The 15,884-nt window shown below is 41.7% G+C and overlaps 1 protein-coding gene across 1 annotated transcript in view; it reads right to left on the reverse strand.

The window, feature by feature from the left end:
- Window positions 1-8,169, reverse strand: part of PPP2R2A (protein phosphatase 2 regulatory subunit Balpha) — a 33,637-nt gene extending 25,468 nt beyond the window's left edge. The window contains exon 1 of the mRNA XM_041490627.1: window positions 8,034-8,169. The gene's annotated coding sequence lies outside the window, so the exon portion shown is untranslated. The remainder of the gene's footprint in view (window positions 1-8,033) is intronic.
- Between the last annotated feature and the right edge of the window lie 7,715 nt (window positions 8,170-15,884).

The following is a 15,884-nucleotide window of genomic DNA, read 5'->3' on the forward strand; positions in this document are numbered from 1 at the left end:
ACCAAGAGCGGTACCAGCAAAGTCAGGGGTTTGTTAGGTGATGCCCAAGAACTGTCAAACAACTGTCTTTGAGAGTCATTATAATTTTATGAAAGCCAAAGCTTTATTTCCGTATGTAGTTCTTGTCCACTGGACCAATTCATTTCCAAGGCATTTGAAAATAAAGCAAGACCTTCAGTCTACATTTATAAGCACTATACACAAACATAGCTCATGACTTCTCAAATCATCATTTAACAATAGCACAAACGACAGCTAAAATAACTGCTTTTAAGGAGCAAAGAATGGCCACTGAAATACTTTTTATAGTCACTGAAAAAAAGTAAGGGAAAATACAATTACTGGCATTCGAGAAACAAGAATATACTAGAAATGACACCGTATTTACCATATTTTAAATAAGCCACTATAATATGAAGTGTCAATTACCTTAACTGTTCCTTAATTATCTTTTCTCAGGTTCTCAAAACCAGAGTGCCAACTGTGTATGTTTGGAGCTCTCATTATTCCCAGAGTATTGATTTGAGAACTACAATTGAAAAAGCAAAGGGAAACATTTCCACACGAAACGTCTTCTATATATTTGGGAAAATCAATCTTTCTTACAACACAACTCTTTTAAACCCTTTTCTCCTGACCCTAAAATTTTCTTCCAAAATTAGATGCAAACAGAACTGCCTCAGGGGCTTCACATGTGACCTAAATATGCTGGTTCCCTTCATGGTGCTATCACTTGTGGATCGCTGAGAGGAAAATACATTTTGATAAAGAATGGCTGACCAAATTAATAGCTTCTCCTCCAGTGCCTAACAAAAGAGTGATAAGTTAGGAGAGGAAAGCGAGAAGCTTCCAGCCACTTCTGTTTCTCTCACTGGATTACAACTATGCAGAGAAGCCTCAAAGAACTGCTTTCAGTAGTATCAGCTCACAGCAGCAGAACCTGATGGTGGTACTTAATTTCAAAGAAAATTAAAAACCCAAAATCTTCCAGTCACTAAAAACCCAGGCAACAGCACCCTCATGGAACACCGCCTGCTGCCCAGAGCAGAGTTCCACAGCAGGCCTGCGTGGGAAGCCAGAAAGTGAGCAACGCTATATTCAATTACAGAAATCCTGCTATGTAAAATTATTAATAAGTGTGCACATATCAGGTATCAATATTTTACCTCTTAAGGCCCCTTTTTATGCTTTCCCCATTTTCAAAGGCATAGAAGAAGGCAATGTCCCATCTATTTGCAGTTTACTGACACACTGACCTCACAAAAAGCAGCATGTAGCTGGTGCATGTTGCAAGAGCATAACTGAGCTGTGGGAATATAACAAAGCTATAATTACATGTGTTCCACTCAAGTTTAAAGCCTAGCAAAATGTCCCTGCATTGTTATTTTGACTGCAAGATCTACCACTGCTTCTTGAAAGAGATTACTCCGATTTGGTTTGGATTAATAAATACTTCCTGTATTTATCTGCTTTCATCTTCACTGGAACAGGGTAACTGTTCACATTCACAACCTAAACATCAACCCAAGCCAAGGCTTTTTACTCCTCTCAATAACTTCTTTGAGTGCTAACCTCAGTTTCATGTGATTACTGAACACTGATTGGTTCTACTAAACTTTTCACTCCATACTAAAAATACTGTAGACACAGTTATGGTGCTGCATACTACGGAGCATTGGAAACAGGAAAAAAGGCCTGAAAATACCCTTAAGGCAGTTATTAAAACATCTTCTAGAATGAAATTATTGTGGGAGCACAGTGTTTCCTACAGATGAAAGGACAAACTGCAGCCTTAACTCGGTACCATCAGTAATTGATGTTTTTGCTCCATGAGGCACACACAGAGCAGATTTAATTGCATACACACTTTAACACCAGCTAAAACAAAGGCAGACTAATTCTGCAGCATTTAATGCAAGACAATACATCAATTTAGGTGAAGATGAAACCCCTAAGAAGAGATCCATTTTTCGAATCCTATTAAGACTGATAAGACACGACAAGAGAAGATTATCATTTGTCAGATTATCTTTTTAAAGTGCTTTACAATAAAGCAATCAGTAATAACCCACCTCCCATTCAATTGGTATTATTTCCTACAACAACTTCAAAGAAACTAACTGCATTGATATTAACAAGCTCATTTTACTAACTAGAGCCCGAAACATCACTGAACAAATCCCATTTCCACAGACTGCTTGTGTGGACACAGCAGAAAACCCACTCCATGTGTACTATAAAAAATCCATCACAAAATAATTCCGATACTGTAACAGTGATTTTATTGCTGGCCTGCAGATAGCACATGTTCAAAGTATGGATCTTGAACCGCAAAGGTTTAAAGTCCTTTTTAGCAGCTGATTTTACCCTTCATAGCAGCACAGCACTCAGGGATCACTCAGGGTCCTGCACTGCCTTTATGTAAAGTCCTACAAAGAGACCGATCTTCTTCCAGAGTTCCTCCTGCTCCTCTGAGCCACTTGGATCACTCTCCCCACTGGTATAAGCACATGCAGAGCTCTGAGAACCACATCAGGGTTCAATTCAGCCAAAAAATAATCCAGTGAAAAACCATGATTTTACCAATTTTTCAGCTGGATCAGCTTCCCCAACAAGTTCACTGTCCTCTTAGGTGAACACCCGTGCCAGCGAGTGGGAAGGAGTGCCTCTTTAAGCAGAAATGCTGCCAAACATGCAGCTGTGGCCTAAATAGGCAAGTCAGGGAGAACAGAAAAAAGGGAGGGGGAGGAAAACCCAGACAGTACAGCTTGGAACACCCAGCTTTTAACTCTTCCTTCAGCTCTGCATCCACTGGGAGCTTTAGTCTTCATTTTAGCTCTTCAAAAATACATCCTGTGAAGCTACAGCTACCAAAGAACCCCCTTCCTACAGCAGAAACAGCCAAACCAGAAGCATTTATGTAGCACCTATAAAATGAAAAGCTAAGAAGTTTCACAAAGCTGATCCAGAGCTGTAATCCATCTAGACTTCTGCTGATAGCCTAGCTTGCACTCATGTGTGCTGTGGAGTCTGATGGCTTGATCACTCCAGCAGTGCATTTCCAACGCAAAAGCCTTTTTTATAACGACTTTTTAATTTAAGACAAAGATTCCAAGAACAGCAATGGACAGAAAAATCCCTGACTGACAAGCTGAAGTGCCCCAGCTTCCAAACCCATGCAAGAAAGAGGACTGAATTACTTCTGGGGAGCTGAACAGTCACTGCCTATTTATCTGTCTGCTAAATGCTCTTTGTTTTGGGGGACTGCACACTTTAAATGTGCACTCCAGTCCATCCAGAGCAGCAGTTCCTTGAACACAGTAGCCTATTTCTCTCTCCAGATACAGACATTCTCTGAACAGCTGAAGAGCTCAAATACAGAAGTAGACTCAGGAATACAGAACAGGACTATAACCTTGGGTCTTTTTTTCCCCCCATCTACAGCATATTTCAAACTAGCTCTTAAAAACAAACCTATTACTAGGCCTCGCTCCTTGTAAATGATGTTACCTCATGAGCATAGAGAACATAACCACAGCCCTCAAAAGCCGAAATTAGCTTCCCTCCCACAACTATATCCCAATCTTTCCTCAGCAATATTATTGCAACCTCACTGTCACTCTTATTCTGAGTTTTTTCTCCTCTCCAATTCCATCAATCCTCATTAAAAAAACCAAACAAAAAAAGAAACAAAAACCCCCATACCAAACAAAAAAAAAAAAAAAAACCCTAAAACAAAACAAACAAAAAACCCCCTTAACCCCACAACCAAACCAACAAAAGAACCCACAGATTGTGGTAAACAACCTTTTTATAACCATCCTTATTCCTGCCTTCACTTCTCTTTATTCAGAAATAACACTTTTCATGCATTCAAGACAAACTACCATTGCTGAAGCAACATCAGTCCCCACTGCTGCTCTGCAATTCTGAAACCTGTCAAAAATAACTATCAAACACAACACACCTAGAACCAAACACAGAAAGCATTCCTGAACCAGGGAAATGTCCAATTTTGTTTCCATCTTTTAACACACACAAGCCATGGACAAAAATTTATCTGTTCATCACCTTCAGTCTAAAACAGACACAGCCATGTTTGGCTCTAAGAAGAGACATGAAGCAAATCATAGATAATTAACAAAGTATCACAGAAAGGTTAAGCATTAAGCATAAATAAAGTCAGTAATTAGCAACCACAGCAGATATTCAGATGCTTCTTTCAGAGTCAATTTGAGCATGAAACAGTTAAACTTGTCCACGATGAGTAGTAATCACTCAGGGTTAAAGCTTAGGGCATAAGTTCCTGGATCCCAGCCTTGGACCTGGACTATCAGACTTTCACATATCTTTGAATTACACCTGAAAGAACACTGAGATAGAGCCGCCTGACTCTTCTCCTTCTGCTGAGCAATTAAACAAATTGACTAAATTTGTTCTGAAGTACAAACTCACTCCATTAAGCAAGTGTGTAGTTTTCAGAGGCAGTTTAAACTCACAACTCTTAGCTGCTCCCAACTGCAGGTGCTATTATGTCACATTCTGAAAAACAGCAAAAGAGTATAACTAACAAAACTGCTGCTGAAAACCTTTGTAATCCTTTTCTAGAATCGTTCCCATAAAGGAAACTTCCATTAAGAAAACACCGGGGTATTTCTGGACAATTAAGTCTCACTTGTACTGAAACTGTGATGGCACAACAGAAAGTAATCTGTGCATTACAGACACTTTTGATAACTTGATCACTGAACTTATCACAAACAAGCACTCTGTATTCTCCACCCCAAAAGACCTGTCTATGAAACTATGAACATACAAAACTAAGTAGGGAGGAAAGCTATTTCAGAAAGAGAGGAAGCACAAACTACAACAACCTTTGTCCTCATGCAACAGACTGATAAATTACTGGAAGGCAAACTTCTATAATCTATTAAAATTAAGGAGCAGAATTATAATGAAGCTGACACCGAGATTTCAATTGATAACCTGATTTCTGTGCTTAACTGTGATCTGACACGGCCAGGCCACAGCTTACAAGCAAGGGTAAATTCCATACATACCAAGGGAAGAGAGGCTACTTCTGCTCCTAACATTCACATTTCCAGCTTTGCCAGAAAAGCTTTGCCCCAGCAGTGACCCACTCCAATAGGCCCCACATACAAGTTCAGTGCCATCTTTCCCCAGGCTTTAGTGACACAATTTCCGCCCCTTCCCTTACATGCCACATCCATCCATCACACAGTGGTTGGAAAGGCAGAAAATTAAAAACTGTGTATCAGAGTTCATGTTTCAGCCACCAAAGCCACCAAATATCGACTTTGTAACAACCAGCCAGCCTAGTCCAAGTACCTAAAGAATTATAGGTTATACATTTGATGGGAAGGCTGGAGGTCAGGTCTGACCTTAAATATACTGGAAGTTACATAATAGCATTCTTGACAGGCTTTTTAAAGTTGTTACAACTGCTACTGTATTAAAAGTGTTACTGTCCAAAATGTTATTCTCCATGGGCCTGTTTTACAGGCAAAAAACACTGCAGGGAGACCACTGGGTTTGTATCCCATTGATTAATGCCGTTAAATGATGTAGTTTTCCTTTTATCAATGTTTTAGCTTAGTTCAAGACAGCTTTCCAATGTAAATATTGCAACACTAAGTTACCAACAGGAGGAAAACAGAAAGTAAAACTCCCAATTCTTCACATTTGTTTTCAGTGAAATTTCAGCATTCCACAACAAACTGCTATTTAGATTTTGAGCTCTGCAGCCGTTCAAGAAACAGATCTTCACAACCTTGTACTCCTTGTACACAAATTGGTACTGTGCTCACCACACGCATGACTGGAGTGCAGACCTGTTCTCTGGCAGACCACAGTGGTTAAAGAGTCATTAAAGCTTGAGACAGTAAGATTTCATTGAGCTTTCACCGTGGGCCTGCCCCAAAAAAGCAGAAGAAAAGGCAGGGAATAAAAAAGATTCTCAGACTGCACTTGGACCCGCTGTCAATTTGTCACTGGGTATTCCAAAAGACCAGAAGCTGCTGCTCCAGTTGGTGCAAGAACCACACAAGGCTCCATGTCTGTGTGAACCTTAAAGCCAGAAATATTGCCAGGAAATGGAAAAATGCAACCATCCTGATACATAACGCTTCCAACAGAATTACAGTGAAACACTGTGATGTGTAACAAGAAATCAATATAAACAACTGCTTTCACCAACTTCCAGTACGGATTGTGAGAGCCAAATACATTGGAACAGGAGAGAATTTCAGCTCAACACATGAATTACAACCAAGCATAACATCAGTAATACTTGGGATCTCTCCCCAGGCAGTATAATACACTTTGGACTTCAAGACTCAGGATCCTAAGTCAGGTATAGCTGACAGTGAAAAAAATTTCATTCTTTGGGTCACAGAATCAGAAAGCTACACTGTCTATAAAATCAAAAAATGGACATTCTTACAATGTTTTGGAAACCAAGCTGCCTGGCTTGCTGAAACTGAAGCCAGTTAATTCCCTCAAAGGCTTCCCTGAAGTCCACCCCAGGATTCCAGCAGTGCTCAGGGCAGCTCCTGGCCTGGCAGGAGACACAAGGCTGGCAAGGCACCTTCAGTAACACTAAGTGCAACAATTAGAACATCTCAGCCTGTCCTTCCTTCCTATTTCCTCACTTCTGCATTTCCAGCTACTTTTCTATACCTATATATAAGTTCATTACTACTAGAAGCATATCAACATCTATTTTAATGAAGAATTATTTGCAAGCACCACAACTTTACCAAAACCACAACTTCTTCAATACTTGCACTTATTAAGGATTTAGTTTGATATGTAAATAAAACAAAGGTTACAGAATTTTAAATCTGTCAGGGAAAAAATTATACCACACTTAACAGCACTTTTGAGTTCAAGTTTTAAAATCTACTTCCTGAAGAATTTAAAATTAAACTTGAAATTGTTACAGCTTTCTCCTTTCCAAAAAACATATTTCAACTTGCAAACAACAGAAGCCTCAGTGCATTGTTTGCCACATGCTGCAGCTAATAAATAAAAACAACTCAGTTATGTTTATACTGATCTTTTCTTTTGGCCTTTGGAAGCTAATGTGAACCACATGTCAAGCAGGGAAATAATGGAAACTGTAGTTACTGCTTTTCTAAATATAACATTAATCTCACTTGTATGTCAGAGCATTCAAGATATGCAAGAAAAAGAAAAAAAAACCCCAGGAATTACATAAGTGACAAGGCCAACTGCTTGCAAAAGAAAACTTTTAACTCATGATCTTAAAGGCTACTTTGTGTAAATAGGACTTTATGGCAAAAGAAATTCAGAAGTCAGGGGACCTTTCCTCAAGAACAATCACAGAAGAGACTCTGCTCTCCAGCACAGAGAAAAGCACCATTCCTCCAATGATCCGAAATCCAAGGGAAAAAAACCAAAACAAACAGTGCAGTTTTTGCAGTGAAATTCAGAGGCAGCCATCTTAGTGTAACATGACACTTGTCACTGCCAGCTTGGAAAAGTTTCAGACAATTTCCAGTATTATTTCAAAGTCAAACCTGCTCCTTATGTACTAAGCAGGCACGCACAAATATTCAGATTTCTTCCGCCTCTTGTTAATAGGGGCTAGAAAGATTGGGACAATTACTTCATCTGGTACTTAGATCTTCAAAGAGTACAAATATTAATTCTAACAACACCTCCTTGTGGAATTTAAGTATCACATTCCCCATTTTGCAGATTAAGAAAAAGCACAAATCAAAAGCCAAAAAATCAGAAAAATCTTAATCTTAGAAAACAATTCCAGCAAAAAAAAGTTAGGAAGCCCGAACTTTTTCACAAGAGTGCTGAATGATACTTTCAATCCACAGTTTAAACCTGAATCTGGATATGGGAATGTACATGAAATGTCCATTTGCTTTGCTCAACGTGCACTCAGCAGCACTGGGATATTTCACTGACTGCATCCACATCTCCCTACCTAAGGAATGGTTAAAAAGTTAGAAAACAGTAAAAAATATTCCTCTTACCTTCTGCTACATCATCATCTACAGCACCTTTCACCTGAGAAAAACACCACTGAATGTCATTTCCTCCTCCAGCTCCTAAAAAAATGAAAACAATTCAATAAAAACGAGCCCCCCCAAGAGCAGCAGCACAAGCACACAATGGTTCCAGATTGCACATTTCAGAGCCTGTGCACGCCCACTTCCTCAGCAGTGCTGAGGCACAATCACACACCACCCTCCCCACCTTTTTCCTTTGGATATTGTTCTTGTCAGCCTTCAATGCAGTGTTTGTCAAAAACAGGGAAGCACAAGCAGTGTAAAAGCTTCACTCACCCAAAGCTTACTGGACTAAGCAACATTAACTATGAATTTAAAATTCAAGTGCACGAATGGCTGTGTTTCACACAAAGCTTTTTCCTACTTGAGCACTCAGAACCCCCTAAACACATACACACACACAAACAGCTTAAACATAAACTATCAGAGCTGTGCTTTTTTAGAAAATTTCAATCTCCCATCCAATACAAACCAACACAATCAACTTCCTCCTTTCACAAACCCACTTCACCGACACTATGCACTGAAGGCTAAAGAAAAAGAATTTTACCACAATTTTAGAATCTCTTCGCAGAAGTAATGAAAGCAATTATCAGCCTAAAAAAAAAAAAAGCAGCAAATCCAAGCAGAAAAGCAAACAAGCAATCGGAGGGGGACAAGTTCTACTACCATAGAAAACGGATCGGAGAGAAAACTTCAGGAACATTACTGCCTCGGCTGAAGGCAGTGATTCATTTGAACCGTGCCACCAAAACACACACCAAAAATCACCACCCATTTCTTTTGCATTTCATTCTGAGCAAATCACTGCAGGGCTGAGGACATACAGGAAGAGCCAGAAATGGGCTTGCCTCGGTTGTTTTTTTTTTTTCCTTTTTTTTTTTTCCCCCCTAAAAGCCACTGTCAAAATGGAACTTTTCCTCCACACAACTCAAACCGGCTGAGCAACAGATGGCATTTACACATTAATCCCGAGCTCTGGTAGGGCTTTGGAGATAACAAAGAATACAGGAGGAGACTCTTCCCAAGTTAAGGGGGTCAAAAAAACTCAAAGAGAAGGAAATAATTCAGAAGCCTGAAAATAATCTTTCCAGAAAAGATGAAGAGCCTCAGAATAAGAAGTCCTGGAACAGAGTACAGTTTGCATTTTTCACTTGCTTTAAATTCTTCCCTGAAGGATTACATCCAGCTGCATAACCTGAGGAGGTGAAGGCAAGCAACAGAACCGATTTATGCAGGAGATGGCAAACACTTTCCCTCCCCCCACCATTCCCCCAAAATCCTACAACCCATTTTCTTCAACTTCTTCATTTGTCATTTAGCAGCTAGCACCATAGCAGACTTAAAGGGAACAGCTTGGAGAGAATCACTGCTCCTGCTACGTCGAGCTAAAGTCCTCTTTTCCATATAATTTACTTGAACCAAGTTGGCACTTTTTTTCCCCCACGACGAAAACGGCAAGAGGAGGGTGGAGCATGTGCATATGGTGTAGGGGGGAAAGGCAAAGCATGAGCCTCACAAAGCCTCCCAGGCTTTGCTCCTCCACATGCAAAGCACTGAAAAGACAATTCATGTGCAGAGGAGGGGGATGAATAAATTTCCAAATGAAGAAATTGCAAGAAAAAGTAAGAGGGAAGAGATCCGTTCTGCACACACACTCCCAAGCCTACCAACAGTACTTTGGGATGTGAAATGGGGAGCAAGCAGTGGAAAGAATGGGAAAGAAAACACAGCGAGACCTGTGCTGTTTAATTACGCCCTGTGCCAAATTTTACTGGCATTTGCAGATGCTCAGAGGCTGCTCCCTACAGAAGGGTGCGACTGCAATCTGGACACCGCCTGCACCTGGAACCTCTCCGTGCACGGCAGCGCTTCTGAGAAATAACCACAAGCACCGACCCCAAAGCCTCAAGGGGGAAACTCCTTACCAGAGCGTGTAGTGACAGGACAGGGGGAGAAAGGGTTCAAACTGAAAGAGTAGGTTGAGCTGGGATATTGAGAAGTAATTCTTCTCTACGAGGGTGGGCAGGCCCTGGCACAGGTGCCAGAGCAGCTGTGGCTGTCCGATGGCGGCGGATGGAGGAGGCGGCGGCGCGGCCGCGGCGGGGCTGGGGCGGCCCCGCTCCGGCCCCCCCGGCGGTGAGCGTCCAAAATGGCGCCGGCAGAGCTGGGGGTGACGTCAGCGTGGGGCGGGAGCGAGCCGCCCTCAGGAGGGCGGGCGGCGCCGCCGTGTCCCTGCGCAGCTCCTGTCAGCGCTCATGGCGGGGGTGCCGCTCCTCAGCTCGGCATCGATCGGCCGCCCTCAGCCCAGCTCCACTCGCCCTCGCGGCGGGGCTGCCGCCCTTCAGCCTAGCATCGACCATCCCCATGGCGAGGCTCTGTCCCCCATGGCTACCGATCCTCGCTCAGCTCGGCCCCTGCCCGCCCTCATGGAGGGGTTGCCGCCCCTCAGGCTGGCATCGATCGGCCGCCTTCATGGCGGGGCTCCGTCCCTCGTGGCGGGGCTGCCGCCCCTCAGCTCGGCCCCTGCCCGCTCTCATGGAAGGGCTACAGCCCCTCGGCCCGGCATCGCCCGCTCTCAGCCCCTCCGCGCTGCGGTGTCCGCCACCCTCTGCCCCCGGACTCCCCTGCAGCAAGAGCTTCCTTCCTTGACCCCTGTCCCGCAGGCTGGACCTTCATGAGGTCGAATATCCTGAGCTGGAAGGGACCCACCAGGATCATCGATCCAGCTCCTGGCCCTGCACAGACCCCACAAAATCTCGCCGTGTGCATCCCTGGGAGCGTTGCTCAAATGCTCCTGGAGCTCTGGCAGCCTTGGGGCCGTGCCCATTCCCTGGGTACCTGTTCAGTACCCCACCGCCTTGTGGGGGAAGAATATTTCCCTGATAATCCCTTTGTGTCTCTCAGAACATCTCCCTTTCACTTGTCCTTTGGGTTTGGGGTTTTTTCTCCCCCCTTCCCTTTGCTCCCTTCTGCCATCTCTCCATGCAGCAGCCACACATAACCTGTTCGCTTGCGCATTTTCCACCCCCTTGGATGTTTTCCACAACGTCCAGGGTTCGGTCTCTGATTTCACTCTGTTCTCATTGCTATTCCCTGCATACACCAGCCATGCTCCTGAGCCATTTTTAGCCTCCATCCACCTTTCACACTGACAGCCAGCAAGATCCACAAAGAAAGGCTTTCAGCCGAGCCCAGCTTGGCTCAGCTCCTGCTGGCTCAGGAAGGATGGAGGCTCCTTTTTAGCTTGCTGGGTCCCGGTTATGGTCTCATCTGCAGTTAACTACAGGACTGGGATAATTAATTCAGTACAATCTATTTAAGATCTTGTGAAAGTCATCAGTTTCCCTTAAAAGATGTTTGTGCAAACATTTTCTTCTCAGGCTGGGTAGATCCTGCTAATCTAGATTTCACTTGGAGATTCATAAGCTCATCCTGCAAACCCAGCACTGCCACAAACTTGAAATGTGGCTTGGAACAAGCCTCCAAAACCATCCCATACACTGATTTCTGCATTTCCAGCTCTAAACACCTAAGAGGATGCTTTTATAAATGAAAAGGCCATTGAATTGCTTGTCAAGTCCAGCATGAAACAGAGCTGTGTGATCTGGATGCCACTAATGAACACAAAAAGATAGGCTCCCACCAGAAACCCACAACTGGCCCAAATTACAACTTATTTTGGATTTCAGATTTGTGTCTGCATCCCCGATTAAAAAATTGCAAATAAATCAATCTTGCAAAGAACAATAACATTTGAAAGAACACTCAGCATATATGGGATATTCTAAAGAATTGCAACTTACCCAAGTTTGGAAACCTCTGTAACCAAGTGTTTTGCTTAAGTTATTTTGAGAGCAACCCAAAAACCTAAAAACAAAAACACTGCACATTTTGAAACAATCACAATGAAGACAAACTCCCTGGTCCCAAACATCCCGGTCCACAGTTCCTAGAGCTCAAGAGAAAATTCACCCAATTCTACAAATTTGTGGCCATGTTTACTTGATACCAAATTCAGCATGAAAGCTGGCATTCCTCCCTTTTCAGAATTCCTTAAATTCTGAATTTAAATAATAAATTAATTATTTAAACGTATGCTTTTCAGCTTAAGCGCAATTGTCCTGCAACCGTTTAGCAAGAAAATTTGCAAATCTAGTCCAATTCATCCATTGCCTTCTGTATAATTGCTGCAGAATTTGTCCTCATAGTAGAATTAGCATTGGTTCAAGAACTTATGTTGCTAAAAAAATTTAAATAAGGCAGGGACCTGCAATTAGCTCTGTAATAGAAATTAACGAAGCCTTCGTACAAAGCCTATAATTAAAATAAAATTTGTCTTAGAAAAGATTTAATATCGTGGTGCTAGGAGGATGGATTGTAACTCCAACATTTCACGGTTTTGTTGTGAACTAACTGAGCTACAGAAAATAATCGAGTGTAATAAATAAATAACATTAAATCACAGCCAGAGCAATTAGCGAGACATCTTGGGAACCACAACCTTTGCCTGGGTGTTTACTTACTTGGTAGTTCAGAGCATTCACGCTATGAATGCTTGGTGCAAATTAGGCAGAGTGTGTTCCACAGCCCTGATTCTAAGTTTGTGAGCACATACTTGGATTTCTCTGGAGCTTGAGCATTTGTTGAGGTGCTCTGGGGAGATTGTAAGTGTATGATGTTAAATTTATACACAGCCACCAACAGCACAAAGCTTTAATGAGCATTTATCTACTCTAATCATGCTTTAATGACTAATTCTTACTCTACACACAAACTCTTCCAGCTGAGACTGAAGAACACCTCTGGGAAGTGGGAGGGACTTACAGGACAAGGAGACTCACAAAACAGCATTGCTGGATCTGTTTGCTGTGATATTTGTCAGAAAACTACATAAAGAATGGTCAGTTCACAGCAGCCTAGACCAGGAGCTGTGGAAGTTAGAACAACCTAAAAACCCAAGTGTAGCACGTGTCCAGCAACCAATAAAAATATATAATGATGTAAAATGACTGATCAAACAACTGAGGCTCCAAAGAAGAGCACTATCAGCAACTCATTTTGTATCTGCTTTAGTTTTCCAGTAATTTGACCTGTTAGACAAGACTATAATGAATTACAACAATCCAGTTTAGAAATAAAGGGAGCAATTATCACCAGAATTATCATTGGAATTTAGTAATAGCTGAGCTATCTGAGGCCATGTGCAGGTTAACATCAGGGCAGCATAATTCCCTACTCTCTGTACTTTATTCTCTTCAGCTTCAAGTGTCTCACTGAGAGGTTTCCATTGTGTTTTTGCAGAGCATTTCAGAGAATAACAGCCTTAACTCCTAGAAAATGTTTGCTAATGTTCATCCCCCCATTTCCCACTCTTAATTTCACATAAACAGCTATTATCAAACCAGCACTGAGTCACATTTCAGTGCTGCTGCAGGAAAGCTGAACAAAAGGTCAGGCAGACCCTGGTTCTGCAATGAGTCTCAGGGAAAATTACCTGTGGGACAAGTCCCAACCCATCCACTCTCTTCACTTCTTACACCAACCTGGCTCAGGCAGCTGGGTCCCTACTGCTGTTTGTGGTGCCAGCTGCCAGCCCAGGGCCTCTTCTCTGTGCATACAAAATTTCATTTGCTTTTTCTCACTTTACTCGACCCGATTTCACCTTAACCAAGTTCCATCTGCAAACCCTCAACTGCCAGTGGCCACAACTTTTCAGCTAACACCAGAGTGTAAACAAAGGTTTAAGCATTTCCAGTTCCTGCCACACTGTGTCCCAAACCTGAACACTATAAAGATATTTTTTGTGCTCTGTATCACTCAGGCACTTCCAAAGTCACTGGGTTTTATTTTTGAAAAGGGAAGTATTGAAATTAAATTTTTTTACATGACTCAGCCTCTGTACTGGTGGGGAAATCATGGAATGCTTTGGGATGGAGTGGACCTTAATGACCATCTACGTCCGTCCCCTGGGCACAAAATATGATCAGATCAGTCACTAGACTGTTTAGTTTAAGTCTTAACAATGATAAAAAGTGGAAGAGGATAATACATATCTTCCAATTCACTTTGCAGCTGCCAGGAATGTTTTAGAGACCCAGTTCCCAGAAAACCCAACCTAACAACCATCCAATGGTTCTGGAATTGTGTGTCCCAAACTACTCCTCATTGAGCAAACCTCTGCCATGGAAACTCACTAATTCTGGTAACAAGCAGTTTGTGTCATCCCAAAACTGTAAAGTTCATTGGACTAAAGCCCTGCTATTATAAGACAAACCCTCAGCATTTTTTCCCATAAATTATTAAGACTTTTATTCTTAATTTTAGCCTGATACAAGCAAACAGAAGAGCTAATCAGGCTTGGAAAAACAATTCATGTGTTCATTACAGTAGTAGTTTGCAAGACAGGTTTCAAACCAGTTTCAAATTTGATCTCTTTAGAGCAGGGCTAAGACACTGTTACTGAAACTACAGTTTGCAACACATTACTTTAATTAATTATTTAAGCACATTTTTTAGAGGTTTCATGCACCTGAATTTTATTTTAAAATAAATGAAAAAATACAGGGAAAGATAAAGGGTAAAGGAAGCCTCTGAAAAAGAAGGGAGAAGATGTTAGAGGTAGTCAGGAAACACCTGTCTGGAGGGAAGAAAACAAGTATTTTTCAACTTGCAGGGCTTGTTGGTGATGGCAGGAGTGTCCCAGTATTTTGGGAGTAAAAATTAAGAGAAGAGGGGTAAATTGAGGTTTATAGAAAAATTTCATTCTTATTTCTGTGTATTTTACTATTGTTTTGGGATTTTGTTTGTTTTGGTTTTTTTTTTTTTTTTTTTTTTTTTTTTTTTTTTTTTTTGTTTTGTTTTGTTTTGTTTTACAAACTGTAGTTAGTTCTGTGGAAAGATGAGCCCAACCAAAAAATAAGAGAACTGATACGGAATGCTAATAATCCTATTGAAATTAAGAGTGGAGCCATAGGAGAAGATAAGAAGTTCACAAGGCGTAGGTTTAGCCCTCCCTAAAAAGAAGTAGCTACAATTAGATGTTTAGTTCAGGATAACCTGGCACTTGGAGTCTTCCAACTCAGGATAATTTGAACATAAATTGGAACTCTGAAAGCTAAAGCACTAGGAAAACAACATCAAGGAAACAAAATGAGAACAGTCATCCCAAATGACACACCATGAAGACAACACAAGGCCCTCAAAAAGTGGTTTTATTCTAAAAAAAATTATTAAATACTGAACTACATTGCCAGAAAATACTTATAGCACATCCACTACAAGGCACTCTTAAGAGCAGATTCCCTTCCTGGGAACCAGCTAAGTAGAGCTTCTCCCTGCCTAAGGGATGCTGCTTTAGTCCTTTCCAGCCCCAATTTCACCACCCAACAGAGAAAGAGATTCTGCAGTTGAGAACACAGGTTCTTTGTACCAGTGACAAAATCAAGTTACACCAAAACCAATAAATCCATGCTCAGAGAATGCTTTTAAAGCTATTAAATTCTCCTCCTATTCAGTCTTTAGAAAGGGGATAATTAATATTTCTTAACTCTTTAAGTACATTTAGATCAATGGAAGGAACATAACGCAAATAAAAACAATGAGAAGAAAAAGTTACCTTGGGGGGGAACCCCACCCCTTGATGCACAGCCCTGTCAGATAGCATGGTGCATTGCTCAGGAGCACAGGTAACTCTGAGATGAGAGGTGCCTCTGTCATCCCCACCACCTTTAAGAGGTGCTTTCCAGGAAGGGGAGGAGCTAGCATAAACAACTCCAAAAGCCTTGAGGAATTTTCATTTAGGGTTGGGGTTTT

The sequence above is a fragment of the Pyrgilauda ruficollis genome, unplaced genomic scaffold, assembly GCF_017590135.1.
Source record: "Pyrgilauda ruficollis isolate IOZ18807 unplaced genomic scaffold, ASM1759013v1 scaffold125, whole genome shotgun sequence".
Taxonomy (NCBI): domain Eukaryota; kingdom Metazoa; phylum Chordata; class Aves; order Passeriformes; family Passeridae; genus Pyrgilauda; species Pyrgilauda ruficollis.